Genomic DNA, 19,263 nt, shown 5'->3' with positions numbered 1-19,263 from the left:
TCCAATCTATTCCTGAGCCTTGACAGTTTACCTATTTTTGTATTATCCACAGAAAGGGAATAAAATAGCAACGCTATAGTTTGTCAATGCACATAACTGATCTTTTGACAGCTTTATAGAGATGTAAATAGCATACAATGAAGTGCACATAAAGTGTACAATTGGACAAATATTGACATTCATATATATTTATGAAACCATTACCACAAAAGTGATAATAAACATGCTCATCACCCCTAAATGTTTTCTTGTACTTCTTTGTTATTTTTACTTTTTCTCACTCCCTGTTGTCATTCCCAGGCAATCAGTGATCTGCTTTCTATCACTAGAGATTCATTTTTTATTTTCCAGAATTTTATATAAATGGAATTATATACTATATCCCCTTTTTGTGGGACATGTTTCACCAGGTTGTTATGTGTGTCATGTTGGTGGGGAGACAGACGACAGTTATATACCATTTCTTGTGGAAGCCTTCCAGTGAGGACTTTTCATTGCAGATAATCTGTTTTGAGTCTTTGATGCATACATTCCTGCCTGACTGATCTCTCCCCTTAAATATTTCTCAGACATTTGAAGGAGGTCTAAAATGGACATGCCATCCCCTCCCCACACACCAAAAAACACAAACTCATTCAAAACCTGGTTGCTCTAATTTTTCCCTACTTAGTAAATGACATCTTTCCATCTAGTTGAATGGATCTTCCTAGTTGCCTTTTCTCACTCTCATGCTTGAAACCCATCAGTGGTATCCCTTGCATTTAAATTCCAAATGCTTTACCATGGCCTTCAAGGCCCTACAGGATCTAGCCTTTGCCAGTATTTCCAACTTCATCAAAGTCTCTTCTTCCTCGATACTCCCTAGCCTCCTTTCACTTTTCAAATGCAGAAAGTGCTTTACTCCTTCAAGCCTTTACCCATGATAATCTTTTTGTCTGAGTGAAAGAATGAGGGAGAGAGAGAGTTGGAGTTAGAGGGCTAAGAAGGGGTAAGTTAAAAGGAACACTTTGTTGTTGAAGACACAGAGAAAGGAGTCAATTGAGACAGAAATTGTAGAACCTTTGGGTAGTTAGGGTTTCTGTGAGTTCATAGTTCTCTGTGGAGTAGGGTCATTGGCTAGATTAGAACATCTAGGTAGACATGGTAGCTCATCTTATAGCTTTATTTTTCATTAGTTAATTTATTTTGTATTGATTTCAGAGAGAGGAAAAGAGAGGGAGAGATAGAAGCATCAATGATGAGAGAGAATCATTGATCAGCTGCCTCCTGCATGCCCCCTACTGTGGGCCGAGCCCACAACCTGGGCATGTGCCCTGAATGGGAATCAAACCCTGACCTCCTGGTTCATGGGTTGAGGCTCAATCACTGAGCCACCCCAGTTGAACTATAGCTTTATTTTTAGAACCTTGTGATTCCAGAGTTCCCAGGAAATTTTTGATTGCTAACCATCCAAATTTTAGCTCCTGTAAGTGCATAGGCGTTACGATGAGAAATCATCTCTGAAAAGTTTTGACAGAAGAGGGCAGGGATAAAATCTTCTCAATGTCCCTCACACAAAATTGAGTTAGTGTAGTTTATAGCTGGAGTTATCCTTGAAGTTAGAAAATCTGTACATGTCCTTTAGATCTTATCCTCCCTCTGACTTTTCAAACTTGATCTTGACCTCTCTTTGAAGGACAGTTAACAGCTTACTTACTCTAGAACTGCTTATCTAACTAAGGGACAGGAATATGTTGGTTTCTCTTCAGTTAGTAAGTGTGTATTTATTTCTGTATTGAAACACACCCCTACCATACACACAAACACACATACACATGCATATATATTTTTGATAGTTTTCTAGAGTAGTTTTTGAAACCTTTTTCCTTATTCTGTTTCTTTGGTCTCTCTGTAAATACTGGTTCCATTCAATAATCGTCCAGATGAATCTTTCAAAGTTACCAGAAACTTACAACTAGAATTTCAGTGTATTGAATTTGAAATACCAAGTCAGCAATGTTGAGATCTCAAATTCCGTATCCGTTTAATGGTAGGCAATGGGAGAAATATTAGGAAACATGAAGAACTACAGTCCCCACACTCACTTCATCACTTCCTTAAAAAATGAAAGAAAAGCAAACATTGAGTAAACTGATTGCTAAAAGCAAGCTCCCTCTTAATTTTTCTATTCTGGAATTATAAGAAGAAAAGGAAAGGGAAGAGGTGTAAGAAGGTGGACCTAGGCCAGTGATGGCGAACCTATGACACGCGTGTCAGCACTGACACGCCTAGCCATTTCTGATGACACGCGGCCGCTGAGGCGGCCACATGCCGAGGATGAAACATTTGCGAAATAATGTTTTTTCCTCAAAGTGACACACTACCTGAGTTATGCTCAGTTTTTTGGCGAAGTTTGACACCAAGCTCAAAAGGTTGCCCATCACTGTCCTAGGCTGTAACAGAACAAAAAGAAAGAAGACATGAAAGGTGAAAAACAGGCGTGGCTGGGGGTTTTGTTGAAGACAAGAGACAAGTTTTGTTATAACAAAACTGGGAGGAGAAAGTGAAGACTGAGTTAGAGGAGCAGGAGCAGGTAGGATGCTATAGAGTACTGTGGTTAAGGGATTAAGCACTAGAATCACCCTGCTTTCTATCCTAGGTCCTGCTCTGTCCCTTGCTAATTGTGTAACCTTGGACAACTTGTTTGACCTTTTTGCCTCAATCTCGTCACTTGTAAAATAGAGATGATAATATCGTGGACCTTGGGGCATAGCTGTGAGTTAATAGTTCAGCACTTGGCTCATAGTAAATGCTCAGCAAAATGTTAAACTGCTGTATTTTTGTTATTTTTCCTCTTTGTTAACTAACACTCTTTATCCGTCAGGGAAGGGAGAGATGTAGCATTCATTACACTTTAAGAGTGGTAAACAATTGTCTGAGAGCCTGGGTCAGGCTTATTTTGAGGTGCGTGCCCCACCGAGGGGAAGCACGCCCTGTGCCAGGACCCTCCTTGAATATGAGGGACCGTGAAGAGGGCTGGCAGGAGGCAAAGACGGGCCTCCCCTTGGAGTGGTTAAGCGGGACTGCCCTCCCTAGACACTTGACAGTTTTACCTCTCCTGCCTCCAGGGCACTAGAAGCCATGAGTTCTCCAAAGTGAACTCTAGGGTTCTGGAGGCCTGAGGGCCACTTGGCAGTCACCCCCGCTCCGGGCCCACCCTCACCTCGCACAGCTACTGCGGAGGAGTTCTGCTCGGACCCTCAGCACGCTCCTAGCCCCAGCTCCCTCGCCTCCCGCGCAGGCGCCGCCAGGGCCACCCCGCCGCCATGTTGCCCCCGCCCGCGCACCCTCCCCCTCCTCTTCCCCCTCCTCTCTTCCCTCCTTATCCCTGCTCCCGCCCCCCTGCGCTCCCCACACCCCGGGTGAGGTCAGGCGGAGGCGCTGCCGCTGCAGCCACAGCAGTTCAGCTCCTATTCTGGGGAATCCCGGAACGGGGACTTTTGAAAATAACTGGAAAGGCATTCGGGTTAGGGTCCGCGCTCTCCGACTGAGCGAGGACAGGGCGAAGGGTCCGAGGTAAACAGGGGGGTGCGCAGGGGCGGGGGACCGGTGCCTTGTAGCTGGAGGGAGCTCCTGCTGCGCCGCGCGACTTGCTCTTTGGCCCACGGAGCTCAGCAGCCGGCGGACTGGCGGCGGGACGCTGGGACGCGGCTAACGAGGTGAGGCAGGGTCTTGAAGTAGCAGGGGCTCCTTCGGCCGCCTTCCCTCGTCCTAGACCCGGGGCGGCACGCTGGGAAGCGGTAAGGAGTTGCGATCTGCACCTGGGGCAGACAGACAGGGATCCAGCATCGCTCTTTGCACGCCCCTCTTTTTTTTTCCTCGCGTGCCGGTGCGCGTCCTCATCCCTGCATCTTCTCTTCCCTACCTCTGGGACTCACTGGCTTCGCCAGAGTCTGAATTCTTTTAGGAACCCAGAACCCAGTTTTCCTTTTCTTCTTTATTATCCCTCCAAGACCTTCTTGTCCCGGCTTTGCTGTCGCTGCCCTGACAGTCTGGGGTCCCTCTGTCCGCCTCCACCTCACTGTCTCTTGTCCTCTAACAGTTTCTGCTTTGTGCCTCCCAATCTATCCCTTCCTCCGAATCTCCTAACTTGGGAGGTTTCCCTGCTGGCTCCCGAGTTTGGAGCACTGTCCTTTTCCTCCAGGCTTTTAACTCTGCTCTGAATGTCTTCATATCTGAATGTCTTGGCTTCTTTGGGTTAATCACAGTTGACAATTTTCTTGGAAGCTTAAGTTTACAGTTGAACAACATAGGTTTACAGAAAATGATGGGAATGGTTCTCTAGTAAATATCAGCTCAGGAACTGAAAAGTTTCTAGGTTTCAAAAACTTAGTCCAAGAGCCATAGCCACTTAAATGTTTGTATGTTTGTATGTAACCCTAACTCATGGCTCTAAATATGATTCTTCCCCCACTGCTGAGCAGTTCTGAGAGGAGAGAGACACTTCTGATGCTTGGCTTCATTTGTCTGTCTGCAAAATGGGATGTTCATAGTTTTAATGTAGACAGAGGACTCCAGTGGTGTGGGATAGGCACTCAAGTTAGCATAGTCTGGTCACTAAGCACATTGTATGGGAACTGAGAGAGTCTGAGGTTTAAAATTCTCTCTGTTGAGAGGGCAGCTGCTTTTTTTTTTTTAAGAAGCCACATTGATCTCATATTTGTATAAATCCCCAAGAAGCAGCATTTAAAAACTACATATTAACAAAGGGTCCACTTTTCTGTGGAATGGAGATTAATTTGCTTAAGTTGATTTCACACAGCACCAGTTTTTCTCTCAGCAATATCATCTCCCCATGTACTTGCCCTGTTGGCTCTCACACTGAGGTTCATTTACTTGCTTCCATGCTCTAATTGGTGTGTGAAGAAAACTGAATAGAGAGGCTGAAAGTGGAGGCAGAGATAGTGAACCAGCACATGCTGACATTTGCGGTTATGTTTTCAGAAATGGCTATATCTAGTGCTCACATTTGAAGACTGAGAAAAATGCAATAATTAAGCAATGATGCCATAATTTTACATTTAGAAATATTAGCTCCCTTAACTGCAGGTTCTTCTTAATATCTTTTTACTTAACAGTGATAGAATTGTTTGCTTGGTATGTGACCAGGTGTTACCATTGACATAGTGTGCACTAATTGGCAGTAATCTCAGAAGAAACCAAGTTGTGAATGAAGATGACACCAAATTTCACTGTCTTGGTAGCACTTCTTTTGGCGGCGAGATAATGAATGTAGTTTCTGTTGCAACACCAAATGATGCATTTTGAAAATATATAAATAAGAGCCTCAAGGTTTTTAATCTTTATTTTTATAAGCACACTTTGAAAAGTGTGGCGTGACCTTTTAGAGTTTCAAGTTGATGTTCTGAAAAAAGTGGTTTTTGCAAGAACAGTAAAAGTTATTGATTATCAATTTAGTTAGATGGTTTAGGGGTGATTTTTAGTTTCTCCCATTCATTTGGTTAATTTCTTACTTCATTTTAGTCCTATTAAAAATGGTATGTAGTAGGGACAGGGAATTTATACTAATAGGGCCACGCTTCAAAATCTGTACTTTTCTTGGCAACCCATTCTGAAAAGACATACAAACTTTCAAACTGTTTCAAGGAAAAGCATTTATATATTTATTTTTCCTTTTGTGATTATTATTGATACTAAGTCTAAGCTAAGATTGAACTGTTTATGATTGCAAGAGAAAAGGTGGATGTGGGTTCATTATAATTATTTTGCTTTGAATCTTTTTAATATATCTCAATATGTGCAGTGTTTGATAACCCACCTGGTACACCTAGAGATTATCAGACTGGAAATTACTGATGTTATTAAACAGAACTGCAGCTGGCTACTGAATTACCTTCTTTTTTTTATTTGTATTTTAAATTACTTTTCTTTATATTATTTGACTTACAATAGTGAAATGAGACAAACCAATTTTCAAATTGTTTGATTTTATTGGTGTTTAATAAATGACTACAACCTTATAAAAGTATTTTTTTCTTAAACCCATTGGTCAAAACCCATCTATTTTTATTGATGTGAAATAACACAATAATTTGTCAGGCATCATCAGCTTTCAGAAAATATAGAAAAAGCATGGAAAGAGGAAGAGCCCTAGATAAAACATCTCAAAATTAGAAAAAAAAGATGCTTTTCCAAGTTACTAACAGTCATAGCAATCAGCCTTTAAATATATTCTTCATTCACTTATTAATTTATTTTATAAGATCTTTGGAGCACCTTATATTTGCTAAGAACCCTGTATTAGGCACAATGATATACCTTACAAGGCATGATCCTTACTCTTGTGGAGTCTCACAGTGGTTATATTCCACCAAAGGATATAGACAATAAACAAAAGAAGATTCTTATAGAGCCAAGTAAGAATACTGAATGAAATGAGTAGCAAAATGTGATATAGAGAACTGGGAAGGGCCTATTTAGCTATGGTGGTCAGAAAAGGCTTCTCAGTGAAGATGACCTTTGAACAGACCTGAGAGAATGAGCCTATTTTATGAAGAGCAGAGAGAAGAATAAGAGCCAAGGCCTTGAGACAGAAAGACAAACTTCTGGTGTTTGAGGAACAGAAAGCAAGCCAGTATGGCTGGAGCCTATTGATATGGGTGGGGGGTGTGTGTGTGGGGTGGTTAAAGGTGTTAGAGGGTCTAGAAGGTGTCAGATAATAGATAATTCCGGGCTTGGAGATTCTGAGAAAGAATTTGGGTTTGATTCTCAGAACCATAGGAAGCCATTGAGGAATCTTTGTTAACTACTTTTCTGTGGAAGGTCACTGGCTGAAAAAAATTAGTAATAATAAATAAAATTTTGTTTTGCAGAGGATAAATAGAATATCTACCCTACTTGGTTGTTTACATTAAGACCTGAGGACAAAAAACTTTGTTTGATATGTATGCTAAATGCTAAATATATATGTAATTCTCTATTCTGTTTAAACAAGGGGATAGGGGAATGGTGACTCTTAAGTTGAGTATGTTAAAAAGCAGTTTACTTTTCACTGTCATACAGTCATTTGTGCCCTGAGGTAAGTTGTCACCAACTTTATAAAAAATCAATCATTCTTCAACTTAAGAATTTGTTTTTCAAATAATGTGTTATTTTCTCACATAAATATATATTTTTTAGAAGGCTGGGAGTTTCATTTGCATATGAAAGAATAACTTAGGTTTTAGAAATGGCCTTTGAGAATTTAAAAGGAGTTTGCCATTTTTCCTTTAGCTGTTGCCTTCTCTAACATTTTCAAATTGCCATAACTTTCTTCTTTAAGAGATTAGGGTTCTCTATTCCTTGATGCTTAAATGTATTTAGACTTGGCATTTATTTTATTGACCTGAGCCCTTTCTTTTTATAAAATTTATTTTTATTGATTTTAGAGAAAGAGGAAGGGAGAGGGATAGAGAGATAGAAACATTGATGAAAGAAAAATATCAATCAGTTGCCTCCTGCACCACCCCACATACACACTGTGGATCAAGCCTGCAACCAGGGCATATGCCCTGACCTCTTGACCACTGAGCCACACTGGCTGGGCCCTGAGTCCTTTCTTGACAGCAATACAGCTTTGAGGTCTTGTTGGCCCCAACTAGGAATGCAGATAGTCATTGACATTCTGTAGGTAAACCCTAATATTGTAGGGTATTAACCTGCAAAATAACCTTCAGCCACTCCTGCAGGGACTTGTTCTAACTCCTTAACTTAGCATTCAAGGACTGTACATGATTTGACTCAGGCCTACTGTCCCACATGACCTTATCCTAGATTGGTTTAAATGGATTTTGCCCAATTTTGAACTTTTGTGTTAGCATTATTCTTGGCATAGAGTAGGTGCACAGTAACTTCTTGTTGAATAGATGCCATGCCATCATCCATTTGCAAAGCCCTCCCATTTCCTTTCTTCACTGCAAATCCCAACAGTAGTCAAGGAACAGTTCAAATTCCAATCCCGTTACACCATCCTCAACTGATCTGATCTCTGAATGTGAATAACAGTCACACATTTGTCATGTGTATCATAATTATAGTAAGTCCTCACTTAACATCATCTATAGGTTCTATAACTTTAAGCAAAATGACATATGACAAAACCAACTTTATCATCAGCTAATTGATGTAAACATGAATTAAGTTCCTTCAGCATCTCATCAATGTTATAACGAAATGACTAACATTATTCGAGGACCTGCTATATGTTAATTTGATGCTTGGGCCATTTCCACAGTGGTCTCTGGCTCCATGAACGCTACCTGGACCTTGTCGAGTTTGCTCATTCTTGTATCCAGAGCACCTGGCTCATGGTATACCCTCTATAAATAATTGTTAAATAATGAATAAATGCTGCCTTGTGTTGTGCCTCCTATTATTGTTTTGGATCCTTAAAAGTTGTTTAACTTTTCACATGTTTGGTGTTCTCAAGCATTTCTGAGAGAGGTAATAGAACATAGTTGTTAAGAGAACAATTCTGGAGCTAGAATTCCTGGGATTCAGTTCTGGTTCAGAGACTTACTAGCTGTAGGATACTGAGTGAGTTAGTTATAACCTCTCTGTAAAATAGGAATAATAGAACATACCTCTTAGGATACTTATAAGGATTGAGTTAGTTAGGTCTACAATCTGTAGTTTGCAATTGCAATCTGTAGTTTGCAATTTTTAAATTTCACAGATTCTGAAAACTTATAAAATTTTTATTTTTAAGTTAGGAGCCAAAACTCAGGTTGTGACAACATCTGACTTGAACTGACATGAAGGTATTTATAGTCCTTATTCTGCTTAATTTTAAGCTTTATTTGTTTTGTTTTTTTCTATAGAATTTGTAATATGCTTGTGGGGCAGTGCTTCAGGCCCTGCTGGAGTATTATGTAATATGTATACATGCAGGTTATTGCCTATATGAAAATCTGGACATTTCTGAATTTGGAAACACACCTGTCACCAGTAAGTTGAAGCTGTTGGTAGTGATTAGGGAGGTAAATATACTATTTTATCCTTTCCAATACCTTGCTAATATTGGTTACCATTAAATACATACTAATTTATTCATGTAACAACTCTGACTAGAGTGCTGGCCATATGAACATCCTATATAATAAAAAGGTAATATGCAAATTGACCAAACGTTGGAACGACTGGTTGCTATGATGTGCACTGGCCACCAGGGGGCAGACGCTCAATGCAGGAGCTGCCCCCTGGTGGTCAGTGCACTCCCACAGGGGGAGCACCGCTCAGCCAGAAGCCCTGAGTCAGCAAGTGCAGTGGAGGTGGCGGTAGCCTCTCTCGCCTCTGTGGCAGCCAGCGCTAAGGATGTCCTAAGCCATCAGTCAGTCATCCCCTGCGGGCTCCTGGACTGCGAGAGGGCACAGACTGGGCTGAGGGACCCCCGAGTGCACGAATGTTGTGCCTCGGGCCTCTAGTTTTATCATAGGAAAACAGATACGGCTGGGTCATGTGATTAAGATGAGCAGAGACCCAGGTCTTTCAGTACTCTTTCATTTAGTACTATTAAAAATATTTATTTTTGTTTTTCTTTTGCTACTTAAACCAAGAAATGCTTTTTTAGCATGAGTCTTTTGGGGGTTGGGGTGGTAGGATTTAGTTAAAAATTTATTTAATATGATTAGACACTTACTCTTTTCAGTTGCTAAACATTTATTAAACTCCTTGTATGTATAGAAATAAAAAAATGAGGCATGGTTCCTGGCCTTAAGTAGTACCAGCATGATGCATGGTTACACTGGGATGGGGGTGCCCATTGCAATTCTTTATTTTCCTCTGTAACCTTGGAATCCTTAATTTTAAAAAAGTACAGAGGAAAACACAGGAAACAATTGAAAACTTGCCTTAGTCTCTACTATGTGGAATTGGTTTTTTAATCACCCTACCCCCAACCTCCGGCAATATTATCCCTATATGACATTCTGGCAGCCTTTCTTTACAACTAAACTAAGCAAAATATGGTTTCTATTTTCCCTTATCAATATTTATAAATCATAATTAGTATATTTTTTATGTCCTTTTTCTTTTGTGGCTTTGGGAATAATTATATGTCTCAAATATTTTTCTGGGATGTCCTTGCAGTTGAAAACTAGTCTTTGAAACAATTTTGCCAATACATTCAACAAATATTTATTAAGTGCCTATTATATTCTAGCCATTGAACTGGTTTAACCAAATAGAATCTCTGTACAGTGGTCTTTCCTTCAAACTGGAGCACACTGGGTGTACTGGGTGAGCAGGGTGGCGACATGATAGTGTGCCCCAGAAACTACAACATAAAACAGCTTGTGCTTTCTTGAAGAATCTCTCTTATACAAATATTTAGGAAAATACCCACTGGTAGCTAATTTAAAATATTTAATAATATTCATACAAATTCAGATTCAGGCATACCTCAGAGATATTCCAGGTTTGGTTCCAGACCATTGCAATAAAGTGAATATTGCAATAAAGTGAGTCACACATTTTTTTTATTTACCAAGTGCATTTAAAAGTTATGTTTACAACATACTGTAGTCTATTAAGTGCAATACCATTGTGTCTAAAAATTGTATATACCTTAATTAAAAATACTTTGTTTCTAAAAAATGCTTGTTAGAAAAATGGCTCCAATAGATTCACTTGATTAAACATTGCTACAAACCTTCACTTTGGTAAAAAATGCAATATTTGTGAAGAGCAGTAAAGCAAAGTGCAATAAGACAACATATGCCTATACATTATGCTATAGAATGCAATAATATGAAAATTTGAGGTAAAATCCAATTCTTCAGAAAAAATCTTTGCTTACAAGGGCAGCTGTGGTAACTCTGGTGTGACCCTTTGAAAAGCACTGAGGCCACACTGTGCTGCCTTGAGTGTGTTACTTTAGTTAAATACTCATATATTTTCATAGCCTTAACCCTACCAGACCTGAGGCCCTGAACCTAACTGTCCCCTATACCTGGGCTCCTGAGCATTAAAGAGAAAAAATCAACATGATATAGAAAAATGTTAGTTACATGCAAACAAGTGGTTAGAATAAGATGGAACTTGGAGACATTGTAGAAAATAGGTCTACCTTTCATCTAGCGCCAATATTCCACCTTTGTGTGCCAATCCACCCAGCAGGATTAGCCTTGTTTCACACAGAGGTACTTCTTGCAAAGTGAGCACCAGATGTTGCTCTTCACCTTCTTGCATGGATTGTCTTTGTAAGACATTCCAGGATTTTGCTTGTTGTACCTGGAGTGCTTTTCCATGCACACAACACAGATATGATTAGACGATGTCCCAGGGGGAATCTCTGGAAAATGATTGCCTGGGGTCATCCATTGAGGCAGGGTCCCTTTTGTGGGTTCCTCTTGAAGTGCTTGGTTCATCAGCTGCTCGTTTCATTGTGAATTTTCAGAATTATTTCACGTCAAACCACACAAAGTCAATTCAAACACCTGGGGGCAGACATTTGCAATGGCTAACCATGAGGTTTGACCACGATTGGTTGGTTAATTTTAGTTTGTGACGCATTTTTTTCACATACTAGGCAAAGTACCAAAAATTAGGTACAGCGGTATAGTGGCAGATTTGGAAATTACTGAAAAATCGGTACAGTGGTCTGGTAGGGTTAAGTCCATATGATGACTTATGGAAAAGGTGATAGACATTAATTTTTTCTCCCCGTGTTGCCTAATTTCTGTTAGTTCAAGGGAACACTCTGATTGCTTGTAATGATCTAAATCTTAAAATTTGTTGAGTGCTAATAGAGTTCCTAATGTTTGTGGATAATAGCCAAGACAAGAGGGACTGACAAGGGACTAATAATATTCTGAAGAGAGCTTGTTAGAACACAATGACCATGAACTTAAAGAATCACAATTGATGGGGTCAAGGCTTTGCCCCATTCTATACACATTTGCCTGTGTGACAGATTAAAGTTAACTTTTGATAACTTTAAAGCTGCTTTTGTTTATAACATATTCATTATACAAATTGCTTTGTTAATTGCTGGCCACTGAAATAATTAACAGTAGAGGAAAATTGTCAAGGTTTGTGTGCTTTAAGGCTGATAAAATGTTTCTAGAATTTGAGATGGTTTGTAAAAGTTCAAGCAGCACATTGAAAGAATGCATGTTACAAAGCAATTATTTTATTTTCTCCAAATGAGAAAGATGAAGAGAAAGTCCAGTGACAAAAGGGGATCAAAGTAAATGGAGTAAGTAAAACTGAATCTTCAATTGATTTTTATTATTTATGCCCCATTTTCATTGTTGCGTCTCACTTCAGACACACTTCACAGGGCCTGAGATTGTTGTATTGTAATGTTACTACCCCAAACTCATAAGGCTATGCGTGTATGGGCTGATTAGGAGATGGTCTTTATATTCTACTAGAGGCCCAATGCACAAAATTCATGCACATTAAAAGGGAATTAATTAGAGGAAATATTTTAATATTGCTATTTGCCCTTTCTCTATAATAGAAGTGTCAGAGATGAAAGAAAATTAGTAAAATGTATATGAAAATCTTCCTCCTGTCAGAGTTTGGGGCACGCCGTGGGACCCAGAATTAAGTCCCCGCCCACCCATGTGTGCCACAAAATCGTGCGAGACCCAGACCTGGCCGGCCCCACTCCATTGGGTGAGATCCAGACCCGGCCAGCTCCACCCCCATCAAGCCCCGCCGAGCAGGGGCACACCCTCAGGCCCCCCAGCCCGGGGTGAAGGGCGTGTCCTGAGGTCCCCTGGCCCGGCACTGGGGCAGGGGGAATGCCTGAGGTACCTTGTCAAGCCCCGCCGGGCAGGGGCTGTGGCCTGAAGTCAACCATCAAGCCACGCCAGGTGGGGGGCGTGGCCTGAGGTCCCCCAGCCCAGTGCTGGGGCAGGGGCATGGCCTGAGGTCCCCTGGCCTGGGACGGCACAGGGGGTGTGCCTTGAGGTCCCCTGTCAAGCCCTGCCAGACAGAGGGTGTGGCCTGAGTTCCCCCGACAAGCCCTGCTGGGTGGGGGGTATGGCCTCAGGTCCCCCGGTCCAGTGCCGGGGCGGGGGGCACAGCCTGAGGTCCCCCGTCAAGCCCCGCTGGGCAGGGGTGTGGCCTGAGGTCCCCCAGCCCAGCACCGGAGCGGAGGGGCTCGGGGCCTCAGGTCCCCCGGCCCGGTGCTGGGGGCTGCAGCCTGAGGTTCCCAATCAAGCCCCACTGAGCAGGGGGCGTAGCCCCAGGTCCCTTGCCCCAGCCTGGTGTCACGCAGCCTCAGGTCCCTGCTGTTCGCTCGTTATCCTGTGGGCGCAGCCATCTTTTGTTACGGAAACCCTATTTCTGCTGTGGGCGCAGCCATCTTGTGTTACGGGAACCCCTCTTCCGCTGTAAGTGTAGCCATCTTGTGACAGCATGAGGGTTAATTTGCATATCACCTCTTTATTATACAAGACTAGAGGCCAAGTGCGTGAAATTGCATGAGACCCCAGACCCACTGCGCCGCCGCGAGACCTCAGACTCTGCCACACCTCGTTTGGTCATTATGGTGTTATGGCCTTATGGTGTTATGGCCACAGGCCTTCTATAGTATAGACTAGAGGCCCAGTGCACGAAATTCATGCATGGGTGTGGGGGTCCCTCAGCCCAGTCTGCCCCCTCTCAAAGTCTGGGAGCCCTCAGGGGATGTCCTACTGACAGCTTAGGCCTGCTCCCCGTGGGGTGTGGGCCTAAGCTGCAGTCTGGCCTCCCTCTGCGGGAGGCAACCGGGCTGATCAGGGGAAGGCACCAGCCCCATCACCCCGCTGCTGCTGCCACTGCCAGTCACCACAGCCGTCAAGGTGTCTTCATCAACACAAACTCCAGGCCCTTCATCACGAAAAAATGACAACTTTCTTTAGGCATTTTCAAGATGTGTCTTTCATAGAATATGACATTTCTTTCTTTTTTTTTTTTAATCCTCACCTGAGGATATTTTTCCATTGATTTTTAGAAAGCATGGAAGAGAGAGGGAGAGACAGAGAGAGACATCAATGTGAGAGGGACACTTTGATTGGTTGCCTCCTGCATGAGCCCTCATCTGGGCCCCGGAGACTGTAACCTAGGTACATGCCCTTGATCAGAATAGAACCTGGACCCTGCAGTCCACAGGCCAAGGCTCTATCCACTGAGCCAAACCAGCTTGGGCAGGATATGACATTTCTTAGCCCTCCAGCAGAGGACCTTCGTTTTTTCCTCCAGAAGTGAGGTGGGAAAACCCTAGATCACCTTCTTGGATTCTTATTACCCAAGTTACCAAGAACACTGCGAGTGGTATACCAGGAGCTTAGCCAATGAGCGGTCAGAAAAGGTGTTTCCTCTGCAGCTCACACGCAGAGGCAGGACTGCTGGTGCACAGCAGCTGGCAGGCCTCCCTGTTTCCGCCTGTCTGACTCTACTCTGGGCCTGCTCAAGCTGCCATGGCAGGCCCCTCTGTCTGCCTCCGCTCCGGGCTTGCTCAAGCCACTGGGGCATCTATGGCTTGCCTCACCTCCCTCAGAATCCCCTACCACTCACCTGCATGCGCAGCCTCCTCCTGAGCAGTCATGATGTTACGGTGTCCTGGACAATTTGCATATTACCTCTTTATATATAGAGATGTGTGAAGTGCGTTTACAGTCTATTCAGAAAAGGGGGATAAGAGAGTTGTAGAGTTTGCTTCTTGGTCCCACTTTATAAAAATAGCCATACATTTCTAAAGAACACTTTAACAAAATTTTGTTTCAGTTTTGAAGATTTCTCAGTGGGAAGGCAGTAGAATTTAATGGCTAGTCCCTGGGTCCTGGAATCATAGTCTTGGGTTCAAATTCCTCTTTGCCTCTTGTTGGCACTGTGATTTTAGGCACCTGTTTTCACCTCTCTGAACCTTGTTTGCCTCCTCTGCAAACAAACTTGTCTGATGATTTTAAGGATTAAATGAAGTAGTGCTTATAAAGTGCTAAGCACAGTTCAACCTACATTGTATAGTTATTCTTATTATTGACTCTAGGAGTATAGATTTATGGTTTAATTAGTTAAAACTTGGAGACACTATAGGAGTTTATATGTGAATCAGAAGTGAGGGGAAATGTGTCTCTTTTTATTTATATTGCCTTAATCCCAGCTAGAACACTATTCAACATTTTTTTTTCCAATCACAGTTTATATTCAGTACTATTCTGTTTCAGATGTACAGCATAGAGGTTAGACAATCATGTACTTTACAAAGCTATCCCTCCAATATTTCAAATACCATCTGGTCCTATACATAGTCATAACGATATTATTGACTATATGGAGTGCTATATTTTGAACATGTATCTCTTAAATGGTGAGTAGACTGTTTAGAAGTAATACTAGTTTACTGACAGGCAATAAATTTTACTGTAACTGCTTGGCTTATTACTTATTCAAAGTGGCATCTCATTGAATACAAGGAAAATATCAATTTTAATATGTTTGGTGAGTATATATTTAAATATGATACTATTTAACTTAATAAGATTAAAATTTTAATGTTCATTTTGAATGCAAAGGGGGATGCAGGAAAATACACACAACCAACAATTTTGTCTTTTAAACATGAAAACTTTTGCTGTTCTGATAATTAAAGAGGTCATACATTTTCCTGATTTATCTTCATTCCAGACTTCAAGTCCCCAAAGAAGGAAATATTGAAACATAATAGTTCAGCCACTGAGAAGATAGATAATATTTGAATAATTTCTTATATAGATTTTGAATTGTTAAGATTATCTTAAGTTTTTATTATAGTTACTCTAGGAACAAATCTAATAATATCTTAGGGATGATGAAAGTTCAGTAACAGTTTTGATAAGTGAATGGATCAGTCTAAATAGGTTATTGAGAGGTCTCATCTCACCTTTTGAGTTGGAAGCATGTGAAGATAGCTGTATATGCTCTCTCATATTCCAATGTTCTCTTTTGATTGTCAGACAAATGATGGGACAGATGTTCTTTGGGTAGCTGACTTGTTTATGGAATGCTGTAGGTTTGCAGAAGGGAAAAGACCAGGAAACACATTGCTCAAATAGTGTACATTCACAGCGTTTTGTGATGATTATTATGATAATATACATTCAAGTACTTGAAAAGTCTAGGTCACCACACTAATTAGATATGTTATTAGCAGCATTACCTGTGTTTATAGTCATTATTATCAGCATCACATATGAACATGAAAAGACAATGTTCAAAAGTAGTTTTAGGAAAATTAGACTTACTCTACCCTCAGGTCATGAGCTCAAATGTTAGGAATAATGCCCTCTTTATAGAGTAACTTTCTTTTAAAGCCTGGTTAATTATCCTTATTTTGTTTACTTCAGTGGAGAATGAACAATGAGGTTAAGTGACTTGCAGAAGGTCACATTGTCTGAGGTGGATCTAGGAGCAGAATTTAGGGCCCTTGGTTTTTTATCCATTGCTTTTGCACTAATTACATAAAAGGTTCTTTAGCAGAAAGGATCCTTTCATAGCTCTAGTCTTTCAATTGGGGTGAAATGAAACTTCAGCAGTGGAGATACCAATCATTGTTACATCTGTACAGCTTGCATAACTAGGTATTTGTCAAAATGATTTTGGATTTATGAAAGAATTTTCTAAGCACTTTTGGCATCATGTTGGTGTGGTTATCATTTAAACATTCATGAGCAAACATGTATTGAGTAATTATAGCAGTCTTTTAGGAGGGAGGAAATATACCAGTGCCCTGAAATAGCCTACAGTCTAGCAAGGACAACAGAGAACACAAAACAACTTGATATCAGCCAATGCTAATACTAATACTAATCAGTAATTAATAAATTATTATAACACCCTCCTTGAGTCTGGCACCATTTGAAGTGCTTTATATACATTAACACGTTTAAATGACATAGCAATGCTATGAGGTAGGGACTATAATTATCCCCATTTTATAGATGAGAAACAGAGGCACAGAAGTTAGATAACTTCTCCAAGGTTGCACAACTGATAATTGAAAGAGCTAGCATTAAAATCAATGTTATCTATTTCTAAGGTCTGTGCTTTTTAACTATAACACCTTATTTTATTCTTTCTCTGACAGGGGACATTATATAAGAGAGCATGATAGCTAAACAGGCATTAGAAACATTCTGGAGAAATACAGAGGAATGATCTGAGTAGGGGGTTAAAGTTAGCAAGATGTCCATTATATCTCAAAAAAAAGTTGGCAAGGTATTTTGAATAAGTCACTTTTGAAGGATGGGGCCTTATTGAAAAGCAAAGAAAGTATTTTGAATATTTTAATGTCCTCACCTGTGTGCATGCATGTTGCACACATGTGCACAGTTGTGCATGTGTGTGTACATATTTATTTTGAACTGGAAAAAATCTTCAAGGTTGAATCAAATTGAGAATCCTTTATATTGACAGCCAATCAGAGGTCTGTTTTTGTGGATATTTGACCTCATTTGATGAGTTTTTTTAAAAAATGTAATAGCTTAATTGAGCTATAATTCACCTATCATAAATCACCCATTGAAAGTGTACAATTCAGTAGTTTTTAGTATATCCAAAGTTGTGCAATCATTACCACAATCAATTTTAGAACACTTTCATCACCACAAGAAGAGAAATATGTGTTTTGTGACAAATGTGTCCACGAAGGAAATGGAACCAGTGTGCCTGTTGGTACCGTTGTTTTCCTGTCATAATGTTCATACATCCCTGCTCTGTGTAAATCAGATCTTACGCTATTTTTTTGCAGCCTAGCTCCAAATTGTTGTATAACACCTTTTTCTTTAATTTTGTTGAGTGACTAATATTTCAAAGAATTATATATTTATCTGAGTTTGAATTCTCAACCCAAGTTGATTATATAAATTTGATCATTCTGTTTTTATCTCAAACGTATTGATAGTAGCATTACATAACTAAGCCAGATTTGTATTTTAAAATAAAACTGCTAACCCCCCTTGTGTGAATGGCTACCTACTTGTCTACACATGCTTCTGGTATGGGCCAGAGCCAGAGATGCCTGAGAAGGTTTGCGTACACACTGACATTTAAACATATTTCTAAAGGTTATTCCTGACATAGGTTATTAGTGGATAGATAATTGTGATAAAAGCAACACTTTTTTGGCCTGGAGTATAGCATTGGGATATTATGTTATGGAAAATGTCTTATAAAATGTATTCTATTATATTGTGCACAGATACTGTAAAATAGATTTTTTTGGAAAAAAATCTGTAAAGATTTTTCAGCTACTCAGATTTCACCAAAATACAATCAGTGGTCATAGTCATGACTATGTTTCTGTCTTGTGGAACTTACCAAACCAAATATCTATGAGTTGATTTGGGAGGAAGCAGGCTTTTCCCAGTTCGTCATTATAGTAATTAGTTATATTCAGTGATATCTTTCAGGTGAAAGAATGGCTTTTTACTTTTTATTATTAAAAATAATCTTTGGACAGAATTGGATGTCTTGAAGAACACAGGTGTTTTCTTTAGTGAGTTAGTTTTGGATTGGTTACTTGCTACTTCTGATTTTACCTACTTTTTTTTCAGAGTGGTTTTGAAATGCTATTTTATACTTCCTCAGTGTTTGTCTATGCTTATTATATCCTTGAGTTGAGTTTCTATTCAGGATCCAAAGTAGTTTCATTTGAAATTAGTGACTTGATTCACACAAAATGATTTGCTTAAGTATATTTTTAATTTGCTTACACGGATTCTCTGCTCATCGTGTGTGGCAATGGTGTGGTTATCTCACACCTAGTATGTAGGATCGAACCAGGTAAGATGGCACTGCTGTCACTTGAAGAAGACTGAGTGTACCTTATATAATTATGTGGAAGCACATCTTTATCATGGAGATCAATAGTTCACATAATCTGGAGTCAAGGAATCAGGTGCTGTAGAGTTTAAAAAAAGGATGTTTGATTTAGGAATTTGGGGGTCCATATTATGATACCACTTTTTTCTTTGCTGATTTTGTTTACTAAGCTGCTACGATACTAGACTACATGGAAAGGGGTTAGAAATGTGCTCATTTAAGGCAAGCCAAATTGGTCTGGTTTAAGAGGGCCATTCTGAATGAGAGAGTATCACACCATTTAGAAAAGAAGATCTAGAGTAATGTGAATATTGATTTTTCTATGACTTGAGGTATCATCCATTGATTTAAAAAATAAACACATTACAATATACCCATAACTAATACTTCACAGTAGCTCAATAGTTTGATTTTCTGCTTAAGTGAGTGCCA

The 19,263-nt window shown here is 40.3% G+C and overlaps 1 protein-coding gene across 2 annotated transcripts in view; it reads left to right on the top strand.

The window, feature by feature from the left end:
- Nucleotides 1–3,408: 3,408 nt before the first annotated feature.
- Nucleotides 3,409–19,263, top strand: part of KLHL13 (kelch like family member 13) — a gene marked incomplete at its 5' end in the record, with an annotated part of 253,589 nt that continues 237,734 nt past the window's right edge. For both annotated transcript variants that reach the window (XM_079765874.1, XM_079765872.1), the window contains one exon: nt 3,409–3,698. The remainder of the gene's footprint in view (nt 3,699–19,263) is intronic.

This window comes from Cnephaeus nilssonii (assembly GCF_951640355.1).
Source record: "Cnephaeus nilssonii genome assembly, chromosome: X".
In the NCBI taxonomy this organism is placed as follows: domain Eukaryota; kingdom Metazoa; phylum Chordata; class Mammalia; order Chiroptera; family Vespertilionidae; genus Cnephaeus; species Cnephaeus nilssonii.
This window is presented reverse-complemented; position numbering and strand designations above follow the sequence as displayed.